We start from the raw sequence: 16,370 nt of genomic DNA, 5'->3' as shown, positions 1-16,370 counted from the left end.
GATGACGAATAGGGGGTGGACCGAACATCGCATATGTTGGCCCCCCGCGGCGAACGCGAACAAGCTATGTTCGCCGGGAACTATTCGCCGGCGAAAAGTTCTGGACATCTCTAGCGGTAAGCGATGTGTTATATGAGATTGCACTACTTGGGGGGAAAAAAGCTTAAAAAAGGTTAAAGTAAACAGTTTGAGGAAAAAGCTTGAAGAAAAAACAGCAAAATTACAGCTTGCTTGTTTGTATCCTAATTTTAAACTCTTCATTTCTTTTGTTGAGTAGTTGCTATACTTATCGCCTTGTTTTCCCACCCATTTTGAATGTTTATTGGTAAATATGTTAGATTTTTTGCTTGTTTGTGGATTTTTAGCTTTGCTGAATTTTGATACTTCCTTTTCCAGGGTCGTGAAAATCAACTTTCTTCTAAAACACTAGGGCCGGGATCCACAAAGATCTGCCTATCTTTAAGGCAGGCGTAGCGTATCTCAGATACACTACGCCGCCGTAACTTACAGCGTATTTTCCGTATCCACAAAGAATTTGCGCTGTAAGTTACGGCGGCGTAGTGTAAATGTGTCGGCGTAAGGGCACGGAATTCAAATGACTAAGATGTGGGCGTGTTTTATGTAAATTCAACTTGACCCCACGTAAATGACGTTTTTTTTTAACGGCGCATGCGCCGTCCGTGGGGGTATCCCAGTGCCCATGCTCAAAATCATGTCGCAAATAGTCAATGTTTTCAACGTGAACGTAAGCCCTATTCGCAAACGTTTTACGCAAATGACGTAAATGACGGAAAAATCGACGCTGGCCCGACGTCCATACTTAACATTGCGTACGCCTCATAGAGCAGGGGTAACGTTACGCCGAAAAAAGCCTTACGTAAACGACGTAAAAAAATGCGCCGGGCGGAACGTACGTTTGTGGATCGACGTATCTAGCTAATTTGCATACTCTACGTGGCAATCAACGGAAGCGCCACCTAGCGGCCAGTGTAAATATGCACCTAAGATCCGACGGCGTACTAAGACGTACGTCAGTGGGATCGAGCCCACATTCAGTTGTATCTTGTTTTGTGGATACAAAACAAAGATATGACGGGGCATCTTAGAAATTACGCAGCGTATCAATAGATACGCCAGCGTAAGTTCTTTGTGGATCCGGGCCTAGATCTTGACCTATGTTTTATAGAAGTAGTCTGAATACTATCTTTAAGCCCAGGTTCACACTGAACTCACACAATTTCACTCCCACTTGTCAGTCCCGATTTCAGGCGCGATTACAGACATCTGTGCACGTTTCTGCTATTGCATCTAAAAATGAAGACCTTAAAAACAGGATGAGATGGAACAATATATGTTGGGGTGTTGGGGTTCCCTGAGAGAGAAGAAGGCAATAATCCTACTAATTTTGCTGAGCAGTGGCTCATGTCTACTATAAGCAAAGATAATTTAACCCTTTCACGTCTAAGCCTATTTCTGACATTTGTTGCTTACAAGTTAAAATCCATATTTGTTGCTAGATAATTACTTAGAACCCCCAAACATCATATATATATATATATATATATATATATATATATATATATATATATATTAGCAGAGACCCTAGAGAATAAAATGGCGATCATTGCAATATTTTATGTCACACAGTCTTTAAAACGCAATTTTTTGGGAAAAAAATATACTTTCATAAATTAAAAAAATGAAACTGTAAAGTTAGCCCAATTTTTTTGTAAAATGTGAAAGATGATGTAATGCTGAGTAAACATAGACCTAACGTCATGCTATGAAATTGAGCAAACTCGTGGAATGGCGACGCTTAAAAAAAAAATTATGGTTGCAAGGTTAGACTTACAAAAGAGGTATTTTGCTAGAATTATTGCCCTCACTCTGAAAATCACAGTGATACCTCACATGTGTGATTTGAACACCGTTTACATTTGCGGGTGAGACTTATTTATGCACTTTTTTTGCTGCACCAGCACGCGGGCACAGGGGCACTTTAAAAAAAATTATAATTATTTTTTTTCAGTGTCCCTTTAAAAAAAAAAATCTTATACGCGCATAAGAGATCATCATCGTGTTACCAGGTGATATAAACATTGCTTTGGACACCAGCAGGGACTCATCAAACGATTTTACACATGTACCCTTCAAACACCTTAAATACAGTATTTCACAAAAGTGAATTTCCACCCTCACATTTTTGTAAATATTGTATTATATCTTTTGTGACAACACTGAAGAAATTACACTGTTCCCTCAAAATAACTCAGCACACAGCCAATAATGTCTAAACCGCTGGCAACAAAAGTGCTTATATCACTAAGTGAAAATGTCCAAATTGGGCCCAATTAGCCATTTTCCCTCCCCAGTGTGACTCATTAGGCCCTGTACACACGATCAGTCTAAACCGATGAGAACGGACTGAAGTTGAGTTTTATCGGTTCAAACCGACCGTGTGTGGGCCCCATCAGTTAGTTATCCTTCGGTCCAGAAATGTAGAACTTGCTTTAAAATTGAACTGATGGACTGGTAACCGATAGGTCAAAACCGACGGTAAGTATGCAAAAGCATCTGTTCAAATCCTGCGCATGCTCAGAATCAAGTCAACGCATGCTTGGAAGCATTGAACTTCGTTTTTTTTCAGCACGTTGTTGTGTTTTACGTCACCGCGTTGGACTCGATCGTTTTTTTAACTGATGGTGTGTAGGCACATCAGACCATCAGTCAGTTTCATCGGTTAACCGATGAAACTGAACTTCAGTCCGTTCTCATCAGTTTAGACTGATCGTGTGTACAGGGCCTCAGTGTTACAAGGTCTCAGGTGTGAATGGGGAGCAGGTGTGTTAAATTTGGTGTTATTGCTCTTACTCTCTCATACTGGTCACTGGAAGTTCAACATGGCACCTCATTGCAAAGAACTCTCTGAGGATCTGAAAAAAATGTTGCTCTACAAAAAGATAGCCTAGGCTATAAGAAGATTGCCAAGACCCTGAAACTGAGCTGCAGCAAGGTGGCCAAGACCATACAGCAGTTTAACAGGGCAGGTTCCACTCAGAATAGGCCTCACCATGGTCGACCAAAGAAGTTGAGTGCACATGCTTAAGAGGGTTAAGACAGTGCTAGAAAATAATGGTGGCCACACAAAATATTGACGTAAGTTGTAGGTGCACACTGTGCAAAGGACACTAAAACTGATTACTGGAGGTCCCTGCCTGTATTTGTATGAGAACACCAGCAATTGTATTCAGGTAAGCTTTAGGTGCACACTGTACAAAGGACACAGTACACTAAGTGAAATACTGCAGCTAGCACAATCACCTGCCTGCCTGTCAGTATTTTATGAAGAGAATACAGGAACGGATCTAGCTAAACTGAATACAGTGTATAAATATATATATATATATATATATATATATATATATATATATATATATATATACAACACCTGGGATGCATATATAGCCTCTACACACTGTAACTGCAGCTAACTGACTCGCCTGCCTGCTCTATCTAACTCAAATGAAATGACACTCTCTCTCTCTCTCTCTCTCTCTCTCTCTCTCTCTATCTCTCAGCACGCCTGAACACACTACACAAGGCTGACTTCCAGGCGGCCTTATATAGTGTGGGTCATGTATTAAATCCCCTGAAGCATAATTGGCCAAAGCCACCCTGGCTTTGGCCAATTACGGCTCTCTGTACAGACAGCACTGTGATTGGTCAAGCATGCGGGTCATAGTGCATGCTTGGCCAATCATCAGCCAGCAATGCACTGCGATGCCGCAGTGAATTATGGGCTGTGATGCGCCACTCGAATTTGGCGCGAACGGCCCTTAACTTTCCCAATTCGACGAACGATCGAACATATGATATTGGAGTCGAACTTGAAGCTCATCCCTATTAGGAAACATCTCCATGACGCTCTACTTATAGATATGTGGAGAACATTACACTTTGGACCACCTATTTGTGTGTTTTGAAACACTATTGTGTATAAACTGGAATTGTCACTAAGCACAGACATTTACTTGTGGACTTTTTCTATATAAATTTGTTATTGTACTTTTGCTCTTACAGTGGTTATTATATCTTCTATCAAGTGAATGTAGTAGTGTTACCCATAGGCATTTAAGGATTAATATTGACAAATTTTTATCAACTATCACCACTTACCGTTACTACCCAAAGCTACTAAAGAAACCACCACTTTTTCTGATCACACTCCCATTACTGCACAAATATTTATACCCTCACTACCTGTTTGCTCTAATAGCTTAAAACTGAATGACTCATGTCATAATCCTACTGAACTAGCTCAGTTGACGGTTGAACCTCAGTGGTATTTTATCTCCCACAAAACATCAGAAATTGCCCCAGCCTTATTACGGGAAGTGCATAAGGTAGGTATAAGGAATAAACTCATTGAAATAGAGCTTGGAGAATGGCTGTCTGAGCTACCTTAAGAGATCAAATACAATTGTGCAAATACTTCAAACATCAAGATTATTAACCACCTGGGATCCTGCCTATTGTCTAAAGATGGCCACAAGGTGGCTCTCAATTGCCGGGAGGACGTCTTTAGGGGGGGCGCGGGAGCGCCACATCACTGGGATGCCGATGCGCGTGCCTTGCGGCTGCGATGTCCGCCAGGCACCCGCGATCGGCGGTTACACAGACAAGGACGTGGATCTGTGTGTGTAAACACACAGATCCACGTCCTGTCAGGGAGAGAGGAGACTGATGCTATGTCCCTTGTACATAGGGACACAGATCGGTCACCTCCCCCCACAGTTAGAAAAACCATGCAGGGTACACATTTAACCCCTTCCTCGCCCCCTAGTGTTAACTCCTTCCCTGCCAGTCACATTTATACAGAAATTAGTGCATATTTATAGCACTAATCACTGTATAAATGTGAATGGTCCCAAAAATGTGTTAAAAGTGTCCGATGTGTCTCTGCCATAAGGTCGCAGTCCCAATAAAAATCGCAGATCGCCGCCATTACTAATAAAAAAAAATAATACAAAAAAATAATAATTCTGTCCCCTATTTTGTAGGCGCTATAACTTTTGCGCAAACCAGTTGCTTATTGCGTTTTTTTTTTTTTTACCAAAAATATGTAGAAGAATACGTATCGGCCTAAACTGAGGAAAAAAAATGTTTTTTTATATATTTGGGGGGATATTTATTATAGCTAAAATTAAAAAATATTTTTTTTTTTTCAAAATTGTCGCTCTTTTTTTGTTTATAGCGCAAAAAATAAAAAACGCAAAGGTGATCAAATACCATCAAAAGAAAGCTCTATTTGTGGGGAAAATAGGACGTCAATTTTGTTTGGGAGCCACATTGCACGACCACACAATTGTCAGTTAAAGCGGCACAGTGCCGGAAGCTGAAATTTCGCCCGGGCAGGAGGGGGGGCATATGTGTCCAGTAAGCAAGTGGTTAACATCAACTGACCTTGGGACGGGAGGAACTGAAATCTCTCCTTGACGACAAAAACGAAACATGCCTTTTAGGTATTCTCCCAGAGGTTATATGAATAGGGCAACAAACCTAGTGAGACTCGCATGAACACTACAAGGTGAGAAAAGTTAACATTTTTCATCTAAAAATTTAAGACCCCATTGAAAGAGTTAGTTCATATCACTTCAGCAATAATGAAGACTTTTAAAGAATTCTGTTACAAATTATATATTGATAATCTTATTAGGAAATATCTGTCTAGGGATAATACTTCAAACATCAAGATTATTAACCACCTGGGATCCTGCCTATTGTCTAAAGATGGCCACAAGGTGGCTCTCAATTGCCGGGAGGACGTCTTTAGGGGGGGCGCGGGAGCGCCACATCACTGGGATGCCGATGCGCGTGCCTTGCGGCTGCGATGTCCGCCAGGCACCCGCGATCGGCGGTTACACAGACAAGGACGTGGATCTGTGTGTGTAAACACACAGATCCACGTCCTGTCAGGGAGAGAGGAGACTGATGCTATGTCCCTTGTACATAGGGACACAGATCGGTCACCTCCCCCCACAGTTAGAAAAACCATGCAGGGTACACATTTAACCCCTTCCTCGCCCCCTAGTGTTAACTCCTTCCCTGCCAGTCACATTTATACAGAAATTAGTGCATATTTATAGCACTAATCACTGTATAAATGTGAATGGTCCCAAAAATGTGTTAAAAGTGTCCGATGTGTCTGCCATAAGGTCGCAGTCCCAATAAAAATCGCAGATCGCCGCCATTACTAATAAAAAAAAATAATACAAAAAAATAATAATTCTGTCCCCTATTTTGTAGGCGCTATAACTTTTGCGCAAACCAGTTGCTTATTGCGTTTTTTTTTTTTTTACCAAAAATATGTAGAAGAATACGTATCGGCCTAAACTGAGGAAAAAAAATGTTTTTTTATATATTTGGGGGGATATTTATTATAGCTAAAATTAAAAAATATATTTTTTTTTTCAAAATTGTCGCTCTTTTTTTGTTTATAGCGCAAAAAATAAAAAACGCAAAGGTGATCAAATACCATCAAAAGAAAGCTCTATTTGTGGGGAAAATAGGACGTCAATTTTGTTTGGGAGCCACATTGCACGACCACACAATTGTCAGTTAAAGCGGCACAGTGCCGGAAGCTGAAATTTCGCCCGGGCAGGAGGGGGGGCATATGTGTCCAGTAAGCAAGTGGTTAACATCAACTGACCTTGGGACGGGAGGAACTGAAATCTCTCCTTGACGACAAAAACGAAACATGCCTTTTAGGTATTCTCCCAGAGGTTATATGAATAGGGCAACAAACCTAGTGAGACTCGCATGAACACTACAAGGTGAGAAAAGTTAACATTTTTCATCTAAAAATTTAAGACCCCATTGAAAGAGTTAGTTCATATCACTTCAGCAATAATGAAGACTTTTAAAGAATTCTGTTACAAATTATATATTGATAATCTTATTAGGAAATATCTGTCTAGGGATAACCTTCCCTCCTTGCCTACAGATCATTTGCACTCTATGCAATCTATGCAAAAGTGCTAGCACTGATTCTGCTTTGCCTACTTCCAAAACGATAATGCCTTAAGAACAATTTCACTCTGTCTTATGTTTAAAAACAGTGCCAGTCCTTCCTTTCTCTTTCTACTGTTGCTGAGAAATCATTCAATAGGGTAGACTGGGACTACCTTATGACAACCCTTCAGTATTTAAGCCCGGGGGCCCAATATGCTATGTAGGATTACCCCATTGTATAGTACGCTCTCTGCCCAAATGCATGTTAACAACTCTAACTCAATTATGGAACCCGTCAAAGGTGCCCCTTATCGCTGCCGTTATTCATTATTTTCTTAGAAGCATTACAATAGGTGACAGGACTCACAAATATGGAGCTTACACTGAAAATATTTTATTGTACATTCAATGCCCCCATATGCCTCTACCCAACCTAATGAAAGAATTCTCAACATATGGAGAAATGTTCAACTTTAAAATCAATCTGAAAATATTACTATTTCTTTATCTAAGACCTCATTCCCCATTTACATGGCAAACACAACATCTCAGCTACCTAGGAATTAATCTTACAGCCTATTATGTAAAATATTGAAGTAGCGCTAATTACTCTATAAATATGTGCTAAAAAGAATATACTAAAAATGAAACAAATCTACTGAATATATATTAAATAGTGTAGCACAACATGTGTTCCAACAGATGATCACAGTCCATGTGAATAAAGTGTATAATAAATAGCATAAAAGTCCATGTGTAAAGTGCATGTGAAATAGTATCCACGGAAAACTCTGATGATCCAAAGAATCAGTCTTTGACACAGCAGGACAGTTGAAAATATAAACAAGACAGGGAGAGGGTAGAGGGATGGGTAAGGGAGTTTTAATCTGCAGATGTACTGTAAGTAGGTAACACAGAAATAATCCTTGTGTCCTCCCCCGATAGTACCAGCCTCTTACCTCACAGATGGACCCCAATGGGTCTAATCGTGCATCAAGCAATGGGTATCCATCAGACGGTAATTCCTCTTTTCCTTGGTGAATCCTGGACAAAGGACCACTGCAGTTATCTCTCCAGTCTTCCCAACGATTTCCTAGAAAGTGCAGCCTCCAGCTCCACACATTTTAGAAATTATCACTTCTAAAATGTGTGGAGCTGAAGGCTGTACTTTCTAGGTAATCATTGGGAAGACTGGAGAGATAACTGCAGTGGTCCTTTGTCCAGGATTCACCAAGAAAAAAAAAAGACACACCTGGGCTCCATGCCATGCCGCATTGATGCAGTAATTTATTCAAAAGGAGCCCCGACCAAGTATTGAGTGCATACTATACTTTACATGGACATAATTTTTTTAAACATTCAAAGTTTATTGAAAAATATATAATAGAGCTGCACAGTAAATACAGACAATAAAACCACAATGTTAGACAAGAATTGAATCTATATCATATGACTAGACAAAAGCCGAACTACAACGCGTCATAGGATAATACTTGCCTAGAAACAAGAGATGGCTAAACAGTGTTGGGGAGGTCATTCGGACAACAACTCAAAAATGAAAGACAGACGTGTTCGTCTGGAGTCTGTAACACAATGTACGCTAGGTTGTCTGTGAACAGTTGACCATAACAATTCAAACTATACATGGACATATTTTTTAGTAATCCAACATTTCTGTATTAAAAATCCTTTTTTTTATTGGTCTTATGTAATATTGTCGTTTTTTATAGTAGCCCTTCTAGTCCTAGAGACTCAAAAACCATGAGCTAAAGAGAATCTAGTATTTCCTAATAATTATCTAATACAAAAATACAAAAAACTCATAGATTTCCCTATCCACCCTAAACAGCACAGATGAGCAAATCTCCTGCTACAGCTATTGTATTCTGACAGTAAATGCCACTGGGTGTCAAAATACATGAACAGTGTCTGCATCTGAATGGATTCAGGTGCTGTTCTGCTGCCACATTTGTCTCCTATTTTTTAATCAAAAGATGTTGGGCAGTAGGGTGCCAAAAGGGCAACCCACGGAGAAAATTTAGGCTGGTTTATCATCACTACACGCATGGCCAGCTTTAGAGCCCAATACTGTACTCTGTCTTGAAAATAAGCAAAGTCCAGCCAGCTGCAAACAAGGGCAGAGGCCCCATGAAAATTCTGGTGGGATAATGACTTTTTACATTAAACAATATCAATTTGACAGAAAACTTAGGTAAACAGTTCAGGTCCTCAAAAATTAAAACAGGCAAACTATCAGCAGCAATCAATGGTAAAAGCAGACTGAGTCAATGCCACTCTTCTATTGGTTATATTATGTAACGGAGACTACTGAGGACATTTCACCACATGTCTTTTGTCGAGCAGAGCACAGAAGTATGAGGCTCTTTTGATTAGTGTTCTGTTTTCCTGTGTATGAGCTATAGCTTGTCTTCAAGCCACTGCTCTTGATGAGTTTGAACAAAGCAAAGTCTCTTTGCATTACCTATCTGTGAGCTCCATCTTTTGCTGGTCTTACGAAGGGGAATCTTGGATACTCTATAGTCTTTCCTTATCAACTATATCCCCTCTTGATCTCAAAGACCGGATTATCTAGGAATTCTCCATCTCCACTATACTGCTGTCTGGCTGTACCACTATTGGTATCTCCCTCTAGATCTGAGAAAAAAAAAAAAAACGCTCAGTAGTCTTCAAAGAACCTCCTCACTGGAACCAAACCATGGGTGCCGGCAATGCAATAGTGATGCAAAAATACAAAGGAAACTTGGACAGCTGCACTCCAAAAATGTTCTTTTAATTAAAATTGATCAGGTGTCTTTGACTTTCTGGTCAACTCACCTCTACTGTCACCATAGAAGTAGCCAACTGTACTCAGGTTTTAAGTGGATGAACATCAGCAATTCTGGTATATGTGACCTGAGCCTCAGGTCCCTCAGTGGCTGGTCCAGCGAGCCTCATCGCAGTGCACAGTGTGCCAGTCCACTCTAAAAATATTTAGCGGTAGATTGTTTGGTAACAGGTCCATCAAGGAATCTACACAGTTATCACAGTGGCTCCATGCCAGAATTGCCATAGAAAACGGAAAATTGAATACTTACCTTTCCGTAATTTTCCTTTCCTGGTGCCTACCCATGGCAGCATACCAATGGTCATGGCTCCGCCCCCGACCGACCCACAGGACCTATTAACTCTCTAATAAAAGGAGTAATTTCCCCCCAGTTAGGCATTCTTAGTAACTAGACCTCAGACCCAAAGAGCAAGTCAACAAGGGAGGGTGTATGCTGCCATGGGTAGGCACCAGGAAAGGAAAATTACGGAAAGGTAAGTATTCAATTTTCCGTTTTCCTGGTGCCTCCATGGCAGCATACCAATGGTCCAATAACTCGCTTTACAGGGAGGGTACTGCTCAAAAAATATATACACAAGCACAGCAATCCATTAAAAGAAAGGATGGTTCTCACTTTTTCCTTTTTCTTTTTTTTTTAAAAGTAATATTCCTCTGATAAGAAAATTAGCCTTACCCTGACAGGGGTCCATGATCAGAGCAGGAGAGGTGGAGAGATGCTTCCCTCAAGACAGCCTGCCCTCAAATGAGGCAACAGGCTGCCTTAAGTAGATGAGAGCACCAAGATGGCCGCCCGCGACGTACCGCGCATGCGCCGCCGCGCCGCTGAGGCCCCGCCCACCAAGATGACGATGCTGAGCTCCGTGACGCGCGCGAAGCGCCGACAGCATGTGGAGCCGCAAGCAGGGGAAACAGCTGATCCGCTCCCCCTCTCCCTGCCGTACCGAGCGACGAGCGGAGGCTGGGGAGGCGGGGGTCAGGTAAAGTACCTCAGATGAGGCTGTGCTCCTGTATGTGGCTTGTACTGGGGAAATGTATGTTTAGGACAGTCAGCCTGTGCACCTAACGAGGAGAGGAGAAGCTCCTGGAGGTTACAAGTGTGTGTATTGCCAAAAAAAAGATCCACAGAAAAAAGGGCTCCTATACTTATCTGGTGCCTTTAGCAACCCAAGCGATAGGACTCCATCCTGCAGGAGAGCATGAACCTGCAACGGTACACCATAAGACGGTGAGGTAGGGCTGACGCGTGATCCTGCGGGTATGAGGACAGAAAAAAGAATGCCTAACTGGGGGGGAATTACTCCTTTTATTAGAGAGTTAATAGGTCCTGTGGGTCGGTCGGGGGCGGAGCCATGACCATTGGTATGCTGCCATGGAGGCACCAGGAAAATCATTTTCCACATCTGCCACAAGTAATGCCCAGGTGCTCAAACTCCTACATGGTGCAGAGAGCAAAACTCCCCCTGGATTCCATTCTCACTCTGAAATCAGCTAAGTAGTCTTTTTCAAATCAGCTTACCAGACAGGAGGCACAGGGGTGCTGTACCTTGTTTATATGAATATGACTGACTGCCCAACAGATCGACACACCTGGAAGTTTTGGTTTTACCAATGGTCTTTGAGAGACCATTACTAATGAACAGAGTGTTTGGCAGTGTGACTTTAAGTCCAACTCCAGGCATTGTGTAAAAATATACCCCACACCCATATTTGCAGGGGACAACTTAATGGAGCTAATTGCTAAAACTGTAGACCTTTAGGTAATGTTTTGTAGCCCATTTTCTGTGTAATAAGAAATGGGCTACAAAAATTATTTTCCATCAAAGGTGAACCATGCTGTAAGGCATCCTTCTCAAATCTATTAGAGGAGCATCATATCCAAACCTAGGGCATGTATTTATCAGTGGTTATAAAATTGAAATATACACACAAATTATTTCCCAATGATATGATGAATTTTAACAAGGCGTATTTTAACAGTATGTAACATATGCAAATATATTGCTGCCGATCTCACCTTTGAGCTTTGATGAAAATCTGATCAGTGAATGTTTTGAAATGGATGTAGATAGTAGCTAATATGAAGATGGCATATGCATATTTAGCATGCCCCTGTTTCTTTATTTGGCAGGTAGAAAACTGGATAAAGATGTTCATGTGTCTCCTTTCTGATTTGACAGGGTTCCTTAGTGGACTTCTACTGTATAAGCAGTCTGTCTTTTTTTGAAGAAGGTGTAAATTTAATACATTTCAAACATACTGTACGCAATCACATCTTCCAAAGTTGCAGACAGATGGATGATGCAATTAAAATTCCAAATCAATGTAATCAAGATCACCAAAGAACAAATAGGTTTTGTCAGCATGGTAAATGCAATGGATAAGGAAGGTGTTTTGACATCAGGCATTTTAAATGATTTCCTTAAAATTCAAATTTTAATTTCTGCATATTTTTGGATCTGCTGAAAGTAATGTTGAAATACAAATGGAATAACTGCCTTCAGCATAAGCTTTGCATCATTGGGAATTATTTTAGTATTGCAACAGCCAGCAATGGAAAAGTTAACTTAGTTATATACAGTTGTCTTGTACATCATAAATGTAGCTCAGGCATTTAAGAATTGCTGTTTATAAAATTGTGCAGAGAATTCATGTAATGATATTATTCTAAATATTAATACCATTATGTATACGTGTCTTCATATTTACCTGTAAAAGTGACAGCGGTTGGGACAACCTTTTTTTGTTCGGTTTAAGTTTACTTAAAATAAGCTGAACCTGTCTCATGTGTCACAAGTTATACTTAAATTGTTTTGTGGATAAAGTTATTTACTCATGCACCTGATAGAGATTGGGATGCTCAAAACTGTTGCGCAGCTACAAATAATTTATATACCACAAATAAACATTTTTTTTTTTCACAAGAAAAATGTTTATTCAAATTTTTACAATACAAGCGATGCATAAACACAGTTAGTCACAGAAAAAGCATTATTCAGAATTTCACCAGTTAGATGTGTTGCTGGTATGAACAGGAGAGAGGCGGTACAAATAGAATGTTAGAATGCAATATTATATAGCTTATTTTAAGTTCTCGTATCTTAGGCTACTTAGAAGGAGAATTTAAATGTAATATATAGTCAGGATAACAAATCATTTTAACCACACTTACCTACCCTTTATACCGTGACAGTCAGGAAACAAATCTTTGGACCATTGACTAATATCTCCACAGCCCACCATCCTCTATTGCCAACTGCAGAATATTGGATTTTTAAGACACAAAAGGGTACAGTAAGGTTATAACTTAATTGATAGACAGGATTTCAGGATTGTCTCTATAACTTTTTATTTAGCATTTTGTGTTTCACAAAAAATCTATGTAAATGCAAAGTTTTTTTATTCACCAAAATACATTTTCAAAAAAAGTAAAGCCTCTTACACACGACCGGTTTCCCCGTTGGGAAAACTGCCATGAGAGCTTTTGGCCAGGAAAAGCGGTCGTGTGTATGCTCCATCACAGTTTTCCTGACAGAAAAACTGCCGGGAAAATAAAAGAGAACCAGCTCTTTTTTCCACCGGGATTCCCAGCATTTTTTTAACCCATCAGTTTTCCTATGGGAAACACTGCGATGGAGCATACACACGGCCGTGATTTCCGACCAAAGCTCTCATGGTAGTTTTCCTGTCGGGAAACCCGGTCGTGTGTAGGGGAAACAGTTACCGAGCAGATTCTGGGTTTTTCCCTCGGGTTTCCCAGCGGTAAATAGTCCACCGGGAAACCTGTACATGTGTACGAGGCTTAATAATCTATAGTTTAAAAAGTAGAAAATCGACCAGGCTATGTACATTCAAACAATTATATAGGCCCTGCCTGGAGTGACTAGGCAATCTGCCAGCCTTCTAATTTATCATGCAGAGAAAGAAGGACAGAGAAAAGTACTAAGACTCCACTTGAACGATATTTCAATTTTTCTTGCAGTGAGGATGCATTACTCCACAAAGTTTGCAGCTACAGGGGTTAATTGGTGCTTTTCTAAAGCTATGTTCTTATTTTAAAGCAATATTTGCTTATTAAGGATATGTAGGTATGTGAAAACATAAAATAGTCACAAATGATTAAAGATAGTGAAGCACTGTTAGTTAAAGTAAGCTGATTCCTATATATAAGTTGTAATCCTGTGTTATTTAATGACAACAAATGCGTTACTGTGTCTACACAATTTGTGCAGTGGTTGACCAACCTAATTGATCACTACCATTAAATAAACATCAAATCATAAACAATTCATATAATTAAAGTGACTACAGTGCATAAACAATACAAAATTCATGTGTCAGGTTTGGACACCTGGTGATTATCACAGAGCTAAAAAGTGCTTTGTAGTGCAAACAGACAAAATCAACCCAACTTGATAACCAATGCTAAACATTCAAATTCATATATTTAAAGTGATACTAGTGCTTAAAAATCCAACGTTTCCATGTGTCTCAAAATGGGGCTCCTAATATTTACATTTTATAAGCCATATTGCAAGACCATACATATATTCTTTATATACAACAGTCCTTCAAACATTCCTTGTGATTGTGCTCTTTCCCGTCACCGATAATTGTGACAATTCAAGGTGTGGGTGACAGTAAATCTCTACTTTAATACTAGCCCTCAGTCTAGTTCTAACCATAGTCAGTTACTTTTACTTAGCTACTACCTGTGATCTAACTTTAGCTAACTCACACTATTCTTAATACTAGCAGAACCTTAGATGAAGTGAAGGTACACAGATCAGGGCCACACTATAATGACATCAACCGTACAATTTTATATCAAGGCTATCAGCTTCTGCAAAGTCCCTGCCCTTGGCCACACGTCTAACACTTTTCTCCCAAATTGGGCTCAGTCAAGCCTGTAAGATTTGTCTGGGTGTAACACATCAGAGATGCATGGCAAAGCATAGGGTCTGTGCAGAAGCCATAGGATTTTTTTTTAAATGTAATGGTTGATGTCTATAGAGTGTGGCCCTGATCTGTGTACCTTTGCACCTATGTGGTGCAGTACGTGCTCCTTCCAGAACCAGCACCTAGTGCAGACAGTGAACCAAGACAATATACACAAGGAGTTTGGAGTTGCACTGTCTTGTTCTTCTGTGAAGATGTTAACACACTTACTTTGCAACAGCAAGAGCCACCAGTTACAGGAACTTTAAAATACTTTCTTGAGTACTGTTTTAAAACATAACTTAAGAAAAAGAAGCACCTCTCAGTGCCAAATTAAAACAAGAATAAATGAAACTGTCAACTGTTCTATGACTCCTTAACTGCACACGAGATCTAGGGCAGTTATGTCACTTCCAGTGAGGATGAATACATTTCATTCACTGTCCTAGAATTAATATTTGGTTGTAGAGTCACAGTATGGCACTTGTGGCTTTTCATACAAGTAAAAATAAGCATAACACAGAAAAGATGTGAAAATACAGCTCCATTATCTAATTCACTTTAATAACCAAGATTTATTTATGACTCTTATTGCTTATCAAACAAATAACTGCTAAATGTTATGACAGTAATAAAAACTGCAGAGAATTATTTTTGGCACACTGTATCATTTTGGGTGGCATTCAGACCTTTTTTGCCACTTGATAAATCAGTCTTTGTCATAGTCTAAGACTTCAGCAGTCTCAAATGTTATGAGTTAAAACCAAGAATAAAAATTCTGCATATTTTAGGCAGTGCTTTTGATACAAGTGCCTGTATTTCAGAACTATATATTTTTCAGACTATCAATTATTATTTTTGAGCTTTGCATCTTGACTCTAGGGAGCCGTTAGCAAGCTGTAGAAAAAAATCAATCCAGTTTTACAACTTTTACCTTGGAATGTATCCAACCGCTTATCTAACTAGGTTGTTAATCTATCTTTTTCTCTTTAGTAGGTGTTTTCTGAGTATAGATGACTTCAACTCAGAAAATAAAATACTGCACAAGAGATGATAATAAAACAAAAATGGATTTATTTCTGCTTAGTGTTTCTTTAGCCATATCCTACCCAGTGCATAGTTCCTTTAGCAATCACGTGCAAAGATTTTTTGGTAGATCTTCATAAACTTTTGCTTGGTTTGTTTTTTAAGTGAATATAAAATGCAAAATAGTTTACTATGATTAATTCATGGTATTTAGCCTTCGAGAACCCTTCGTTGTAACTCTCATGTGAACACTTTGAGCAGAGGGAGACTGCCATTAGGATATCCACAAAAACACAAAAAAGGTTTTAAGAATACTTTGTTGAAAACAGTAGCAGGGAGCAAACATGCCAGTTTGTGTACAGAGCCAACTCACTTTATAGCAGCAGTTACAATTCTGTTATAATTCAGTTTTCAGGAGTTTTGTTCACGCCAAATGTAAATTTTGCGAAATTTTCGAATGAAACCAAAATTCATGGACCTCTGAACACCAATGCATGGCAATGCAATGTTTCAATTTCTGCCTCATTTTTTGAGTAAAACAAAAAGATCTTTT

The sequence above is a fragment of the Rana temporaria genome, chromosome 2 (assembly GCF_905171775.1).
Source record: "Rana temporaria chromosome 2, aRanTem1.1, whole genome shotgun sequence".
NCBI classification, from domain to species: domain Eukaryota; kingdom Metazoa; phylum Chordata; class Amphibia; order Anura; family Ranidae; genus Rana; species Rana temporaria.
Note: the sequence above shows the minus strand (reverse complement) of the source record.